Raw genomic sequence first — 18,113 nt, 5'->3', positions numbered from 1 at the left:
AATACAATGCTGTCTCTGACTTCACAGCAGTGTCCGTCCCGACCCTCGGTAGAATCAATCAGGCAACACACATGCACCAAATGCTCACTCAATTAGCTGCACACACACACAGACTACTGTAGGTGAAGAGGATTGCAGGCATCGTGACTGCAGTATCTGACACCCCCCCCCCCACCCCCCTCTCTCTCTCTCTTCCTTCAACAAGCACATCATTTTGCGATTGAAGTTTAGAAAGTATGTGTTTGTCATAATACATCAGTACACCCTCACTAAGATCAGACATGTACACACGCACGCGTGTGACTGACTGACTGACTGACTGACTGACTCTCACACACACACACACACACACACATACTGGTTTTTGTGGTTTGTGGGGACCAACATTTTTTTCATCCCTCGTGGGGACCACCCTTTCTAAAGGTTATACAGCTATGAAAAAAATCAGGTATAACAACTATGGCTTTGTAAGCTTATACACGACTTTAAATATCAGAATTGATGAAGTAATTGCTGGACCATGCCATATGGGGACTTGTGAAAAATCTGGTTAACATGGTTGATGGGGACCTCATTTGAATATCATTTAAATAATTCACACAAGGTCCCCTCTAATGTGATTAATGGGGACCTTGCAACAAGTGTAATTACTAACTAGTAAAACGCCCTGGGGCGAGAGGCAACCTTGAGTGTTTGATTAGGTCATCTGGATTGATGACTACAATAGGTCCATATATGGGCATTTCCAGATATGGGCTTAATATTGATGACATGGACTTGATATTGATGGCATCAGGGATCTCCATATATGGGCATAAAGGGGAGTCCTACAATTACTGATGCCTCTATCTCCATATATGGTATCTCCATATATGGGCTGTATTGCTACATACATATGTAGATGACTGACGTCTGACATGCATAGATGTCTGATGTCATATGGATTTATGACTACAATATGTCCATATATGGGCATTCCCAGATATGGGCTTAATCAAAATACTGATATATCATTCAGCTTTAATTCCAAACGGGCAACTTCAGTCTATAACTTAATGACTAGTATTAAAATGTTATTGCCTTCTTTCATGTCCAATGAATTTGTAATGAAGTTATTAAGGTAACATACCATATGAATCCATTTGGGAAAATAATAATAATAATAATAATAAATAATAATAATAATAATAAACCATAACCAATTCACAAATAGCTAAAACATAATTCAGTTTTCCAATTAAAAAATAGCCAATCTACAAGCTCAAAACGCGTCAAAGCACAACACATTTTGAGCTTGTAGACTGCTATTTTTTCTATTTTTGACAGTATATGCATTGTGACCCCCTGGAGTGACTGAAAATATAGTGGCCCTCTCCATCATCAAAGTTGCCCAACCCTGACATAGATAATGCACAATGTTGACATAAATAAATGACACATTTTAATTGTACAAGCGAACAAATTGGTACTAATATCCTGACTACGCCACCTCCCGCTTGTTGAGGGGGCAGGAGGAACCCCTAGAGTGTAAACTTTGACCAACTTCCCCTTTAACAGGAACAATGTACGAGAGACATTTGTGGAAAATGTAACAACTTTATTTATATATAACTACACAGTATATATTAAAAGGTTAGGGCAATACGTCAGTGAGGCAGATAAGATAATAAAGTGACAAGTATATAATTAGCTCAAATACATTTGGGGAAAGAAAGGGGACAGGCCTAGCACGAAAAACGTGCAATACAACAATAAAATAAATACAAAACATGCAGTGCAGGGGGTTAACAAATACACACCAATAAAACCCAAAGGTCCCACAGTGCAGTCCCAACAGGAGAGGAAAGTGATGTGTGCAGCGGGGTGGACCCGGCCTTTAACACTAGCATGTCTGAGAGGTAATTTTGTCCATCATCTCAGAATTGTTTTACATCTGAAACATTTTCTAAATATGAATTTAAGCACATGCTACTTCTGTCTGATTTGACTTCAGACATGCTAGTGTTAACAAGGTTACACTGTAACAGAAATGGAGAGAAAACTATTAAAACATGCCAGTAAGAAAACAATTCAAATCATGCCTACAGTGCCCTTACTGTAAACTAACTTGAGAATTCAAATAAACAAAACAAAAGGGTAAAATGACAGTGGAAAACTGTGGCTGGACTGGTCTCTTTAAGGAAACATAAAAATACATTAGTTGCCAGCCCTAGTCGTACTGTAGTACACAAACACTGCATTCAAATCATTATTAAAAGAACAAACAATAAAACCTACTTTGATTTGCAGTGAATTATAGCACAGTACAATCAATGCGAGGGCAGGGGGGACATCAACAGCATCACAGCTAAAAGAGAAGACAATGATATTACAAAGCTGCATTTAAATACACAAACACATGCAGTGCATAGAATATATATATTTACACTGTTTTACCAGTATCTCAAGGTCTCTAGGAACAGCAGCAGATCACTTAATTTGTGCATGGTCAAGTCATTTGAATATAAAAAAATACATTTAAATCAGGTCAAATAAAACAATATGGATGCAGACTAAAGTGCAAAGATGAACAATGGCCAACAGTGGCATGTGCTCAAACAAAAGCCATTGGCAGCATTAGCCGCAAAAAACAAAAGCTTAGCCTACCATGCTTCTCTACTTCACCCTGTATGAGAGGGGAACACTATTGTCTGTGGCAGACTCAAAATGGCTCTCTACTGGGAGGAACTAGACTTTTATCTTTCCTGCTGGTGGTCATGTGACTAAGTCAGGTGCAGTGAGTGCACCATTTACCTGATTTCCCACATAATATATGGGGACTTTTACACACAAACAAACACACACACACTATGTGATCTACAATATTTAGACTTTTAATGCCCTTTACTTTAGGCTAATGTGCGTCACAGGGACAAACATGCTGTTAGAGTTCTCAACGGGCCTGACAATTAAAGCCTGGACCCGAACTGGTCCAACCCAAGGCTTGGCCCGGTCCGAAACATTACCATAATGTTAAGTCTGATAAGCCCCAGTAAAGGAAAAAACACCACCAGTTGGCTGCGGCTATGTTGTTAAATTTACATAATTATACCGAATGAGTGTGTGAGAGAACGGACAGTCATACTAAATAGTAGATAGATAGTAGGTATTTAGAACACACTTTCAGTTCTGTGATATATGGGGACATTTAACACACTTTAAGCTAATGTGCATCACGGGGACATATAAATACACACACACAAACACACACACACACACATCTTAAAACATGCATCTTGGGGACTCTGTGCTAAATGTGAGTCATGGGGACGTCTTCTGATGTTTCAATTATTCTGCCTATTATGTGATCTACAATATTTAGACTTTTAATGCCCTTTACATTAGGCTAATGTGCGTCACGGGGACATACATGCTGTTAGAGTTCTCAACGGGCCTGACAATAAAGCCTGGACCCGAACTGGTCCAACCCAAGGCTTGGCCCGGCCCGAAACATTACCATAATGTTAAGTCTGATAAGCCCCAGTAAAGGAAAAAACACCACCAGTTGGCTGCGGCTATGTTGTTAAATTGACATAATTATACCGAATGAGTGTGTGAGAGAACGGACAGTCATACTAAATAGTAGATAGATAGTAGGTATTTAGAACACACACACTTTAAGCTAATGTGCATCACGGGGACATATAAATACACACACACAAACAAACACACACACACATCTTAAAACATGCATCTTGGGGACTCTGTGCTAAATGTGCATCATGGGGACGTCTTCTGATGTTTCAATTATTCTGCCTATTATGTGATCTACAATATTTAGACTTTTAATGCCCTTTACATTAGGCTAATGTGCGTCACGGGGACATACATGCTGTTAGAGTTCTCAACGGGCCTGACAATAAAGCCTGGACCCGAACTGGTCCAACCCAAGGCTTGGCCCGGCCCGAAACATTACCATAATGTTAAGTCTGATAAGCCCCAGTAAAGGAAAAAACACCACCAGTTGGCTGCGGCTATGTTGTTAAATTGACATAATTATACCGAGTGAGTGTGTGAGAGAACGGACAGTCATACTAAATAGTAGATAGATAGTAGGTATTTAGAACACACTTTCAGTTCTGTGATATATGGGGACATTTAACACACTTTAAGCTAATGTGCATCACGGGGACATATAAATACACACACACAAACAAACACACACACATCTTAAAACATGCATCTTGGGGACTCCGTGCTAAATGTGCATCATGGGGACGTCTTCTGAAGTTTAAATATTTTGCCTTCAAGCTTGCATAAATACACACACACACACACATCTTAAAACATGCATATTGGGGACCCCGTGCTAATGTGCATCATGGGGACGTCTTCTGATGTTTCAATTATTCTGCCTATTATGTGATCTACAATATTTAGACTTTTAATGCCCTTTACTTTAGGCTAATGTGCGTCACGGGGACATACATGCTGTTAGAGTTCTCAACGGGCCTGACAATTAAAGCCTGGACCCGAACTGGTCAAACCCAAGGCTTAGCCCGGCCCGAAAGATTACTATAATGTTAAGTCTGATAAGCCCCAGTAAAGGAAAAAACACCACCAGTTGGCTGCGGCTATGTTGTTAAATTGACATAATTATACCGAGTGAGTGTGTGAGAGAACGGACAGTCATACTAAATAGTAGATAGATAGTAGGTATTTAGAACACACTTTCAGTTCTGTGATATATGGGGACATTTAACACACTTTAAGCTAATGTGCATCACGGGGACATATAAATACACACACACAAACAAACACACACACACATCTTAAAACATGCATCTTGGGGACTCTGTGCTAAATGTGCATCATGGGGACGTCTTCTGATGTTTCAATTATTCTGCCTATTATGTGATCTACAATATTTAGACTTTTAATGCCCTTTACATTAGGCTAATGTGCGTCACGGGGACATACATGCTGTTAGAGTTCTCAACGGGCCTGACAATAAAGCCTGGACCCGAACTGGTCCAACCCAAGGCTTGGCCCGGCCCGAAACATTACCATAATGTTAAGTCTGATAAGCCCCAGTAAAGGAAAAAACACCACCAGTTGGCTGCGGCTATGTTGTTAAATTGACATAATTATACCGAGTGAGTGTGTGAGAGAACGGACAGTCATACTAAATAGTAGATAGATAGTAGGTATTTAGAACACACTTTCAGTTCTGTGATATATGGGGACATTTAACACACTTTAAGCTAATGTGCATCACGGGGACATATAAATACACACACACAAACAAACACACACACATCTTAAAACATGCATCTTGGGGACTCCGTGCTAAATGTGCATCATGGGGACGTCTTCTGAAGTTTAAATATTTTGCCTTCAAGCTTGCATAAATACACACACACACACACATCTTAAAACATGCATATTGGGGACCCCGTGCTAATGTGCATCATGGGGACGTCTTCTGATGTTTCAATTATTCTGCCTATTATGTGATCTACAATATTTAGACTTTTAATGCCCTTTACTTTAGGCTAATGTGCGTCACGGGGACATACATGCTGTTAGAGTTCTCAACGGGCCTGACAATTAAAGCCTGGACCCGAACTGGTCAAACCCAAGGCTTAGCCCGGCCCGAAACATTACTATAATGTTAAGTCTGATAAGCCCCAGTAAAGGAAAAAACACCACCAGTTGGCTGCGGCTATGTTGTTAAATTGACATAATTATACCGAGTGAGTGTGTGAGAGAACGGACAGTCATACTAAATAGTAGATAGATAGTAGGTATTTAGAACACACTTTCAGTTCTGTGATATATGGGGACATTTAACACACTTTAAGCTAATGTGCATCACGGGGACATATAAATACACACACACAAACAAACACACACACACATCTTAAAACATGCATCTTGGGGACTCTGTGCTAAATGTGCATCATGGGGACGTCTTCTGATGTTTCAATTATTCTGCCTATTATGTGATCTACAATATTTAGACTTTTAATGCCCTTTACATTAGGCTAATGTGCGTCACGGGGACATACATGCTGTTAGAGTTCTCAACGGGCCTGACAATAAAGCCTGGACCCGAACTGGTCCAACCCAAGGCTTGGCCCGGCCCGAAACATTACCATAATGTTAAGTCTGATAAGCCCCAGTAAAGGAAAAAACACCACCAGTTGGCTGCGGCTATGTTGTTAAATTGACATAATTATACCGAGTGAGTGTGTGAGAGAACGGACAGTCATACTAAATAGTAGATAGATAGTAGGTATTTAGAACACACTTTCAGTTCTGTGATATATGGGGACATTTAACACACTTTAAGCTAATGTGCATCACGGGGACATATAAATACACACACACAAACAAACACACACACATCTTAAAACATGCATCTTGGGGACTCCGTGCTAAATGTGCATCATGGGGACGTCTTCTGAAGTTTAAATATTTTGCCTTCAAGCTTGCATAAATACACACACACACACACATCTTAAAACATGCATATTGGGGACCCCGTGCTAATGTGCATCATGGGGACGTCTTCTGATGTTTCAATTATTCTGCCTATTATGTGATCTACAATATTTAGACTTTTAATGCCCTTTACTTTAGGCTAATATGCGTCACGGGGACATACATGCTGTTAGAGTTCTCAACGGGCCTGACAATTAAAGCCTGGACCCGAACTGGTCAAACCCAAGGCTTAGCCCGGCCCGAAACATTACTATAATGTTAAGTCTGATAAGCCCCAGTAAAGGAAAAAACACCACCAGTTGGCTGCGGCTATGTTGTTAAATTGACATAATTATACCGAGTGAGTGTGTGAGAGAACGGACAGTCATACTAAATAGTAGATAGATAGTAGGTATTTAGAACACACTTTCAGTTCTGTGATATATGGGGACATTTAACACACTTTAAGCTAATGTGCATCACGGGGACATATAAATACACACACACAAACAAACACACACACACATCTTAAAACATGCATCTTGGGGACTCTGTGCTAAATGTGCATCATGGGGACGTCTTCTGATGTTTCAATTATTCTGCCTATTATGTGATCTACAATATTTAGACTTTTAATGCCCTTTACATTAGGCTAATGTGCGTCACGGGGACATACATGCTGTTAGAGTTCTCAACGGGCCTGACAATAAAGCCTGGACCCGAACTGGTCCAACCCAAGGCTTGGCCCGGCCCGAAACATTACCATAATGTTAAGTCTGATAAGCCCCAGTAAAGGAAAAAACACCACCAGTTTTCTGCGGCTATGTTGTTAAATTGACATAATTATACTGAATGAGTGTGTGAGAGAACGGACAGTCATACTAAATAGTAGATAGATAGTAGGTATTTAGAACACACTTTCAGTTCTGTGATATATGGGGACATTTAACACACTTTAAGCTAATGTGCATCACGGGGACATATAAATACACACACACAAACAAACACACACACACATCTTAAGACATGCATCTTGGGGACTCTGTGCTAAATGTGCATCATGGGGACGTCTTCTGATGTTTCAATTATTCTGCCTATTATGTGATCTACAATATTTAGACTTTTAATGCCCTTTACATTAGGCTAATGTGCGTCACGAGGACATACATGCTGTTAGAGTTCTCAACGGGCCTGACAATAAAGCCTGGACCCGAACTGGTCCAACCCAAGGCTTGGCCCGGCCCGAAACATTACCATAATGTTAAGTCTGAAAAGCCCCAGTAAAGGAAAAAACACCACCAGTTGGCTGCGGCTATGTTGTTAAATTGACATAATTATACCGAGTGAGTGTGTGAGAGAACGGACAGTCATACTAAATAGTAGATAGATAGTAGGTATTTAGAACACACTTTCAGTTCTGTGATATATGGGGACATTTAACACACTTTAAGCTAATGTGCATCACGGGGACATATAAATACACACACACAAACAAACACACACACATCTTAAAACATGCATCTTGGGGACTCCGTGCTAAATGTGCATCATGGGGACGTCTTCTGAAGTTTAAATATTTTGCCTTCAAGCTTGCATAAATACACACACACACACACATCTTAAAACATGCATATTGGGGACCCCGTGCTAATGTGCATCATGGGGACGTCTTCTGATGTTTCAATTATTCTGCCTATTATGTGATCTACAATATTTAGACTTTTAATGCCCTTTACTTTAGGCTAATATGCGTCACGGGGACATACATGCTGTTAGAGTTCTCAACGGGCCTGACAATTAAAGCCTGGACCCGAACTGGTCAAACCCAAGGCTTAGCCCGGCCCGAAACATTACTATAATGTTAAGTCTGATAAGCCCCAGTAAAGGAAAAAACACCACCAGTTGGCTGCGGCTATGTTGTTAAATTGACATAATTATACCGAGTGAGTGTGTGAGAGAACGGACAGTCATACTAAATAGTAGATAGATAGTAGGTATTTAGAACACACTTTCAGTTCTGTGATATATGGGGACATTTAACACACTTTAAGCTAATGTGCATCACGGGGACATATAAATACACACACACAAACAAACACACACACACATCTTAAAACATGCATCTTGGGGACTCTGTGCTAAATGTGCATCATGGGGACGTCTTCTGATGTTTCAATTATTCTGCCTATTATGTGATCTACAATATTTAGACTTTTAATGCCCTTTACATTAGGCTAATGTGCGTCACGGGGACATACATGCTGTTAGAGTTCTCAACGGGCCTGACAATAAAGCCTGGACCCGAACTGGTCCAACCCAAGGCTTGGCCCGGCCCGAAACATTACCATAATGTTAAGTCTGATAAGCCCCAGTAAAGGAAAAAACACCACCAGTTTTCTGCGGCTATGTTGTTAAATTGACATAATTATACTGAATGAGTGTGTGAGAGAACGGACAGTCATACTAAATAGTAGATAGATAGTAGGTATTTAGAACACACTTTCAGTTCTGTGATATATGGGGACATTTAACACACTTTAAGCTAATGTGCATCACGGGGACATATAAATACACACACACAAACAAACACACACACACATCTTAAGACATGCATCTTGGGGACTCTGTGCTAAATGTGCATCATGGGGACGTCTTCTGATGTTTCAATTATTCTGCCTATTATGTGATCTACAATATTTAGACTTTTAATGCCCTTTACATTAGGCTAATGTGCGTCACGAGGACATACATGCTGTTAGAGTTCTCAACGGGCCTGACAATAAAGCCTGGACCCGAACTGGTCCAACCCAAGGCTTGGCCCGGCCCGAAACATTACCATAATGTTAAGTCTGAAAAGCCCCAGTAAAGGAAAAAACACCACCAGTTGGCTGCGGCTATGTTGTTAAATTGACATAATTATACCGAATGAGTGTGTGAGAGAACGGACAGTCCTACTAAATAGTAGATAGATAGTAGGTATTTAGAACACACTTTCAGTTCTGTGATATATGGGGACATTTAACACACTTTAAGCTAATGTGCATCACGGGGACATATAAATACACACACACAAACAAACACACACACATCTTAAAACATGCATCTTGGGGACTCCGTGCTAAATGTGCATCATGGGGACGTCTTCTGAAGTTTAAATATTTTGCCTTCAAGCTTGCATAAATACACACACACACACACATCTTAAAACATGCATATTGGGGACCCCGTGCTAATGTGCATCATGGGGACGTCTTCTGATGTTTCAATTATTCTGCCTATTATGTGATCTACAATATTTAGACTTTTAATGCCCTTTACTTTAGGCTAATGTGCGTCACGGGGACATACATGCTGTTAGAGTTCTCAACGGGCCTGACAATTAAAGCCTGGACCCGAACTGGTCAAACCCAAGGCTTAGCCCGGCCCGAAACATTACTATAATGTTAAGTCTGATAAGCCCCAGTAAAGGAAAAAACACCACCAGTTGGCTGCGGCTATGTTGTTAAATTGACATAATTATACCGAGTGAGTGTGTGAGAGAACGGACAGTCATACTAAATAGTAGATAGATAGTAGGTATTTAGAACACACTTTCAGTTCTGTGATATATGGGGACATTTAACACACTTTAAGCTAATGTGCATCACAGGGACATATAAATACACACACACAAACAAACACACACACACATCTTAAAACATGCATCTTGGGGACCCCGTGCTAATGTGCATCATGGGGACGTCTTCTGATGTTTCAATTATTCTGCCTATTATGTGATCTACAATATTTAGACTTTTAATGCCCTTTACTTTAGGCTAATGTGCGTCACGGGGACATACATGCTGTTAGAGTTCTCAACGGGCCTGACAATTAAAGCCTGGACCCGAACTGGTCAAACCCAAGGCTTAGCCCGGCCCGAAACATTACTATAATGTTAAGTCTGATAAGCCCCAGTAAAGGAAAAAACACCACCAGTTGGCTGCGGCTATGTTGTTAAATTGACATAATTATACCGAGTGAGTGTGTGAGAGAACGGACAGTCATACTAAATAGTAGATAGATAGTAGGTATTTAGAACACACTTTCAGTTCTGTGATATATGGGGACATTTAACACACTTTAAGCTAATGTGCATCACAGGGACATATAAATACACACACACAAACAAACACACACACACATCTTAAAACATGCATCTTGGGGACCCCGTGCTAATGTGCATCATGGGGACGTCTTCTGATGTTTCAATTATTCTGCCTATTATGTGATCTACAATATTTAGACTTTTAATGCCCTTTACTTTAGGCTAATGTGCGTCACGGGGACATACATGCTGTTAGAGTTCTCAACGGGCCTGACAATTAAAGCCTGGACCCGAACTGGTCAAACCCAAGGCTTAGCCCGGCCCGAAACATTACTATAATGTTAAGTCTGATAAGCCCCAGTAAAGGAAAAAACACCACCAGTTGGCTGCGGCTATGTTGTTAAATTGACATAATTATACCGAGTGAGTGTGTGAGAGAACGGACAGTCATACTAAATAGTAGATAGATAGTAGGTATTTAGAACACACTTTCAGTTCTGTGATATATGGGGACATTTAACACACTTTAAGCTAATGTGCATCACGGGGACATATAAATACACACACACAAACAAACACACACACACATCTTAAAACATGCATCTTGGGGACTCTGTGCTAAATGTGCATCATGGGGACGTCTTCTGATGTTTCAATTATTCTGCCTATTATGTGATCTACAATATTTAGACTTTTAATGCCCTTTACATTAGGCTAATGTGCATCACGGGGACATACATGCTGTTAGAGTTCTCAACGGGCCTGACAATAAAGCCTGGACCCGAACTGGTCCAACCCAAGGCTTGGCCCGGCCCGAAACATTACCATAATGTTAAGTCTGATAAACCCCAGTAAAGGAAAAAACACCACCAGTTGGCTGCGGCTATGTTGTTAAATTGACATAATTATACCGAATGAGTGTGTGAGAGAACGGACAGTCATACTAAATAGTAGATAGATAGTAGGTATTTAGAACACACTTTCAGTTCTGTGATATATGGGGACATTTAACACACTTTAAGCTAATGTGCATCACGGGGACATATAAATACACACACACAAACAAACACACACACACATCTTAAGACATGCATCTTGGGGACTCTGTGCTAAATGTGCATCATGGGGACGTCTTCTGATGTTTCAATTATTCTGCCTATTATGTGATCTACAATATTTAGACTTTTAATGCCCTTTACATTAGGCTAATGTGCGTCACGGGGACATACATGCTGTTAGAGTTCTCAACGGGCCTGACAATAAAGCCTGGACCCGAACTGGTCCAACCCAAGGCTTGGCCCGGCCCGAAACATTACCATAATGTTAAGTCTGAAAAGCCCCAGTAAAGGAAAAAACACCACCAGTTGGCTGCGGCTATGTTGTTAAATTGACATAATTATACCGAATGAGTGTGTGAGAGAACGGACAGTCCTACTAAATAGTAGATAGATAGTAGGTATTTAGAACACACTTTCAGTTCTGTGATATATGGGGACATTTAACACACTTTAAGCTAATGTGCATCACGGGGACATATAAATACACACACACAAACAAACACACACACACATCTTAAAACATGCATCTTGGGGACTCTGTGCTAATGTGCATCATGGGGACGTCTTCTGATGTTTCAATTATTCTGCCTATTATGTGATCTACAATATTTAGACTTTTAATGCCCTTTACTTTAGGCTAATGTGCGTCACGGGGACATACATGCTGTTAGAGTTCTCAACGGGCCTGACAATTAAAGCCTGGACCCGAACTGGTCAAACCCAAGGCTTAGCCCGGCCCGAAACATTACTATAATGTTAAGTCTGATAAGCCCCAGTAAAGGAAAAAACACCACCAGTTGGCTGCGGCTATGTTGTTAAATTGACATAATTATACCGAGTGAGTGTGTGAGAGAACGGACAGTCATACTAAATAGTAGATAGATAGTAGGTATTTAGAACACACTTTCAGTTCTGTGATATATGGGGACATTTAACACACTTTAAGCTAATGTGCATCACGGGGACATATAAATACACACACACAAACAAACACACACACACATCTTAAAACATGCATCTTGGGGACTCTGTGCTAATGTGCATCATGGGGACGTCTTCTGATGTTTCAATTATTCTGCCTATTATGTGATCTACAATATTTAGACTTTTAATGCCCTTTACTTTAGGCTAATGTGCGTCACGGGGACATACATGCTGTTAGAGTTCTCAACGGGCCTGACAATTAAAGCCTGGACCCGAACTGGTCAAACCCAAGGCTTAGCCCGGCCCGAAACATTACTATAATGTTAAGTCTGATAAGCCCCAGTAAAGGAAAAAACACCACCAGTTGGCTGCGGCTATGTTGTTAAATTGACATAATTATACCGAGTGAGTGTGTGAGAGAACGGACAGTCATACTAAATAGTAGATAGATAGTAGGTATTTAGAACACACTTTCAGTTCTGTGATATATGGGGACATTTAACACACTTTAAGCTAATGTGCATCACGGGGACATATAAATACACACACACAAACAAACACACACACACACATCTTAAAACATGCATCTTGGGGACTCTGTGCTAATGTGCATCATGGGGACGTCTTCTGATGTTTCAATTATTCTGCCTATTATGTGATCTACAATATTTAGACTTTTAATGCCCTTTACTTTAGGCTAATGTGCGTCACGGGGACATACATGCTGTTAGAGTTCTCAACGGGCCTGACAATTAAAGCCTGGACCCGAACTGGTCAAACCCAAGGCTTAGCCCGGCCCGAAACATTACTATAATGTTAAGTCTGATAAGCCCCAGTAAAGGAAAAAACACCACCAGTTGGCTGCGGCTATGTTGTTAAATTGACATAATTATACCGAGTGAGTGTGTGAGAGAACGGACAGTCATACTAAATAGTAGATAGATAGTAGGTATTTAGAACACACTTTCAGTTCTGTGATATATGGGGACATTTAACACACTTTAAGCTAATGTGCATCACAGGGACATATAAATACACACACACAAACAAACACACACACACATCTTAAAACATGCATCTTGGGGACCCCGTGCTAATGTGCATCATGGGGACGTCTTCTGATGTTTCAATTATTCTGCCTATTATGTGATCTACAATATTTAGACTTTTAATGCCCTTTACTTTAGGCTAATGTGCGTCACGGGGACATACATGCTGTTAGAGTTCTCAACGGGCCTGACAATTAAAGCCTGGACCCGAACTGGTCAAACCCAAGGCTTAGCCCGGCCCGAAACATTACTATAATGTTAAGTCTGATAAGCCCCAGTAAAGGAAAAAACACCACCAGTTGGCTGCGGCTATGTTGTTAAATTGACATAATTATACCGAGTGAGTGTGTGAGAGAACGGACAGTCATACTAAATAGTAGATAGATAGTAGGTATTTAGAACACACTTTCAGTTCTGTGATATATGGGGACATTTAACACACTTTAAGCTAATGTGCATCACGGGGACATATAAATACACACACACAAACAAACACACACACACATCTTAAAACATGCATCTTGGGGACTCTGTGCTAAATGTGCATCATGGGGACGTCTTCTGATGTTTCAATTATTCTGCCTATTATGTGATCTACAATATTTAGACTTTTAATGCCCTTTACATTAGGCTAATGTGCGTCACGGGGACATACATGCTGTTAGAGTTCTCAACGGGCCTGACAATAAAGCCTGGACCCGAACTGGTCCAACCCAAGGCTTGGCCCGGCCCGAAACATTACCATAATGTTAAGTCTGATAAGCCCCAGTAAAGGAAAAAACACCACCAGTTGGCTGCGGCTATGTTGTTAAATTGACATAATTATACCGAATGAGTGTGTGAGAGAACGGACAGTCATACTAAATAGTAGATAGATAGTAGGTATTTAGAACACACTTTCAGTTCTGTGATATATGGGGACATTTAACACACTTTAAGCTAATGTGCATCACGGGGACATATAAATACACACACGCACAAACAAACACACACACACATCTTAAAACATGCATCTTGGGGACTCTGTGCTAAATGTGCATCATGGGGACGTCTTCTGATGTTTCAATTATTCTGCCTATTATGTGATCTACAATATTTAGACTTTTAATGCCCTTTACATTAGGCTAATGTGCGTCACGGGGACATACATGCTGTTAGAGTTCTCAACGGGCCTGACAATAAAGCCTGGACCCAAACTGGTCCAACCCAAGGCTTGGCCCGGCCCGAAACATTACCATAATGTTAAGTCTGATAAGCCCCAGTAAAGGAAAAAACACCACCAGTTGGCTGCGGCTATGTTGTTAAATTGACATAATTATACCGAGTGAGTGTGTGAGAGAACGGACAGTCATACTAAATAGTAGATAGATAGTAGGTATTTAGAACACACTTTCAGTTCTGTGATATATGGGGACATTTAACACACTTTAAGCTAATGTGCATCACGGGGACATATAAATACACACACACAAACAAACACACACACATCTTAAAACATGCATCTTGGGGACTCCGTGCTAAATGTGCATCATGGGGACGTCTTCTGAAGTTTAAATATTTTGCCTTCAAGCTTGCATAAATACACACACACACACACATCTTAAAACATGCATATTGGGGACCCCGTGCTAATGTGCATCATGGGGACGTCTTCTGATGTTTCAATTATTCTGCCTATTATGTGATCTACAATATTTAGACTTTTAATGCCCTTTACTTTAGGCTAATATGCGTCACGGGGACATACATGCTGTTAGAGTTCTCAACGGGCCTGACAATTAAAGCCTGGACCCGAACTGGTCAAACCCAAGGCTTAGCCCGGCCCGAAACATTACTATAATGTTAAGTCTGATAAGCCCCAGTAAAGGAAAAAACACCACCAGTTGGCTGCGGCTATGTTGTTAAATTGACATAATTATACCGAGTGAGTGTGTGAGAGAACGGACAGTCATACTAAATAGTAGATAGATAGTAGGTATTTAGAACACACTTTCAGTTCTGTGATATATGGGGACATTTAACACACTTTAAGCTAATGTGCATCACGGGGACATATAAATACACACACACAAACAAACACACACACACATCTTAAAACATGCATCTTGGGGACTCTGTGCTAAATGTGCATCATGGGGACGTCTTCTGATGTTTCAATTATTCTGCCTATTATGTGATCTACAATATTTAGACTTTTAATGCCCTTTACATTAGGCTAATGTGCGTCACGGGGACATACATGCTGTTAGAGTTCTCAACGGGCCTGACAATAAAGCCTGGACCCGAACTGGTCCAACCCAAGGCTTGGCCCGGCCCGAAACATTACCATAATGTTAAGTCTGATAAGCCCCAGTAAAGGAAAAAACACCACCAGTTTTCTGCGGCTATGTTGTTAAATTGACATAATTATACTGAATGAGTGTGTGAGAGAACGGACAGTCATACTAAATAGTAGATAGATAGTAGGTATTTAGAACACACTTTCAGTTCTGTGATATATGGGGACATTTAACACACTTTAAGCTAATGTGCATCACGGGGACATATAAATACACACACACAAACAAACACACACACACATCTTAAGACATGCATCTTGGGGACTCTGTGCTAAATGTGCATCATGGGGACGTCTTCTGATGTTTCAATTATTCTGCCTATTATGTGATCTACAATATTTAGACTTTTAATGCCCTTTACATTAGGCTAATGTGCGTCACGAGGACATACATGCTGTTAGAGTTCTCAACGGGCCTGACAATAAAGCCTGGACCCGAACTGGTCCAACCCAAGGCTTGGCCCGGCCCGAAACATTACCATAATGTTAAGTCTGAAAAGCCCCAGTAAAGGAAAAAACACCACCAGTTGGCTGCGGCTATGTTGTTAAATTGACATAATTATACCGAATGAGTGTGTGAGAGAACGGACAGTCCTACTAAATAGTAGATAGATAGTAGGTATTTAGAACACACTTTCAGTTCTGTGATATATGGGGACATTTAACACACTTTAAGCTAATGTGCATCACGGGGACATATAAATACACACACACAAACAAACACACACACATCTTAAAACATGCATCTTGGGGACTCCGTGCTAAATGTGCATCATGGGGACGTCTTCTGAAGTTTAAATATTTTGCCTTCAAGCTTGCATAAATACACACACACACACACATCTTAAAACATGCATATTGGGGACCCCGTGCTAATGTGCATCATGGGGACGTCTTCTGATGTTTCAATTATTCTGCCTATTATGTGATCTACAATATTTAGACTTTTAATGCCCTTTACTTTAGGCTAATGTGCGTCACGGGGACATACATGCTGTTAGAGTTCTCAACGGGCCTGACAATTAAAGCCTGGACCCGAACTGGTCAAACCCAAGGCTTAGCCCGGCCCGAAACATTACTATAATGTTAAGTCTGATAAGCCCCAGTAAAGGAAAAAACACCACCAGTTGGCTGCGGCTATGTTGTTAAATTGACATAATTATACCGAGTGAGTGTGTGAGAGAACGGACAGTCATACTAAATAGTAGATAGATAGTAGGTATTTAGAACACACTTTCAGTTCTGTGATATATGGGGACATTTAACACACTTTAAGCTAATGTGCATCACAGGGACATATAAATACACACACACAAACAAACACACACACACATCTTAAAACATGCATCTTGGGGACCCCGTGCTAATGTGCATCATGGGGACGTCTTCTGATGTTTCAATTATTCTGCCTATTATGTGATCTACAATATTTAGACTTTTAATGCCCTTTACTTTAGGCTAATGTGCGTCACGGGGACATACATGCTGTTAGAGTTCTCAACGGGCCTGACAATTAAAGCCTGGACCCGAACTGGTCAAACCCAAGGCTTAGCCCGGCCCGAAACATTACTATAATGTTAAGTCTGATAAGCCCCAGTAAAGGAAAAAACACCACCAGTTGGCTGCGGCTATGTTGTTAAATTGACATAATTATACCGAGTGAGTGTGTGAGAGAACGGACAGTCATACTAAATAGTAGATAGATAGTAGGTATTTAGAACACACTTTCAGTTCTGTGATATATGGGGACATTTAACACACTTTAAGCTAATGTGCATCACGGGGACATATAAATACACACACGCACAAACAAACACACACACACATCTTAAAACATGCATCTTGGGGACTCTGTGCTAAATGTGCATCATGGGGACGTCTTCTGATGTTTCAATTATTCTGCCTATTATGTGATCTACAATATTTAGACTTTTAATGCCCTTTACATTAGGCTAATGTGCGTCACGGGGACATACATGCTGTTAGAGTTCTCAACGGGCCTGACAATAAAGCCTGGACCCAAACTGGTCCAACCCAAGGCTTGGCCCGGCCCGAAACATTACCATAATGTTAAGTCTGATAAGCCCCAGTAAAGGAAAAAACACCACCAGTTGGCTGCGGCTATGTTGTTAAATTGACATAATTATACCGAGTGAGTGTGTGAGAGAACGGACAGTCATACTAAATAGTAGATA

The 18,113-nt window shown here is 40.6% G+C and overlaps 1 protein-coding gene across 1 annotated transcript in view; it reads left to right on the top strand.

The window, feature by feature from the left end:
- Window positions 1–18,113, top strand: part of sgsm2 (small G protein signaling modulator 2) — a gene marked incomplete at both ends in the record, with an annotated part of 146,847 nt that overhangs the window by 81,723 nt on the left and 47,011 nt on the right. The gene's annotated exons all lie outside the window — the stretch shown is intronic.

Source organism: Electrona antarctica (genome assembly GCF_951216825.1).
Source record: "Electrona antarctica genome assembly, chromosome: 11".
NCBI lineage: Eukaryota > Metazoa > Chordata > Actinopteri > Myctophiformes > Myctophidae > Electrona > Electrona antarctica.
The sequence above is the reverse complement of the archived record's forward strand: the minus strand, read 5'-3'. Positions and strand labels throughout refer to the sequence as shown.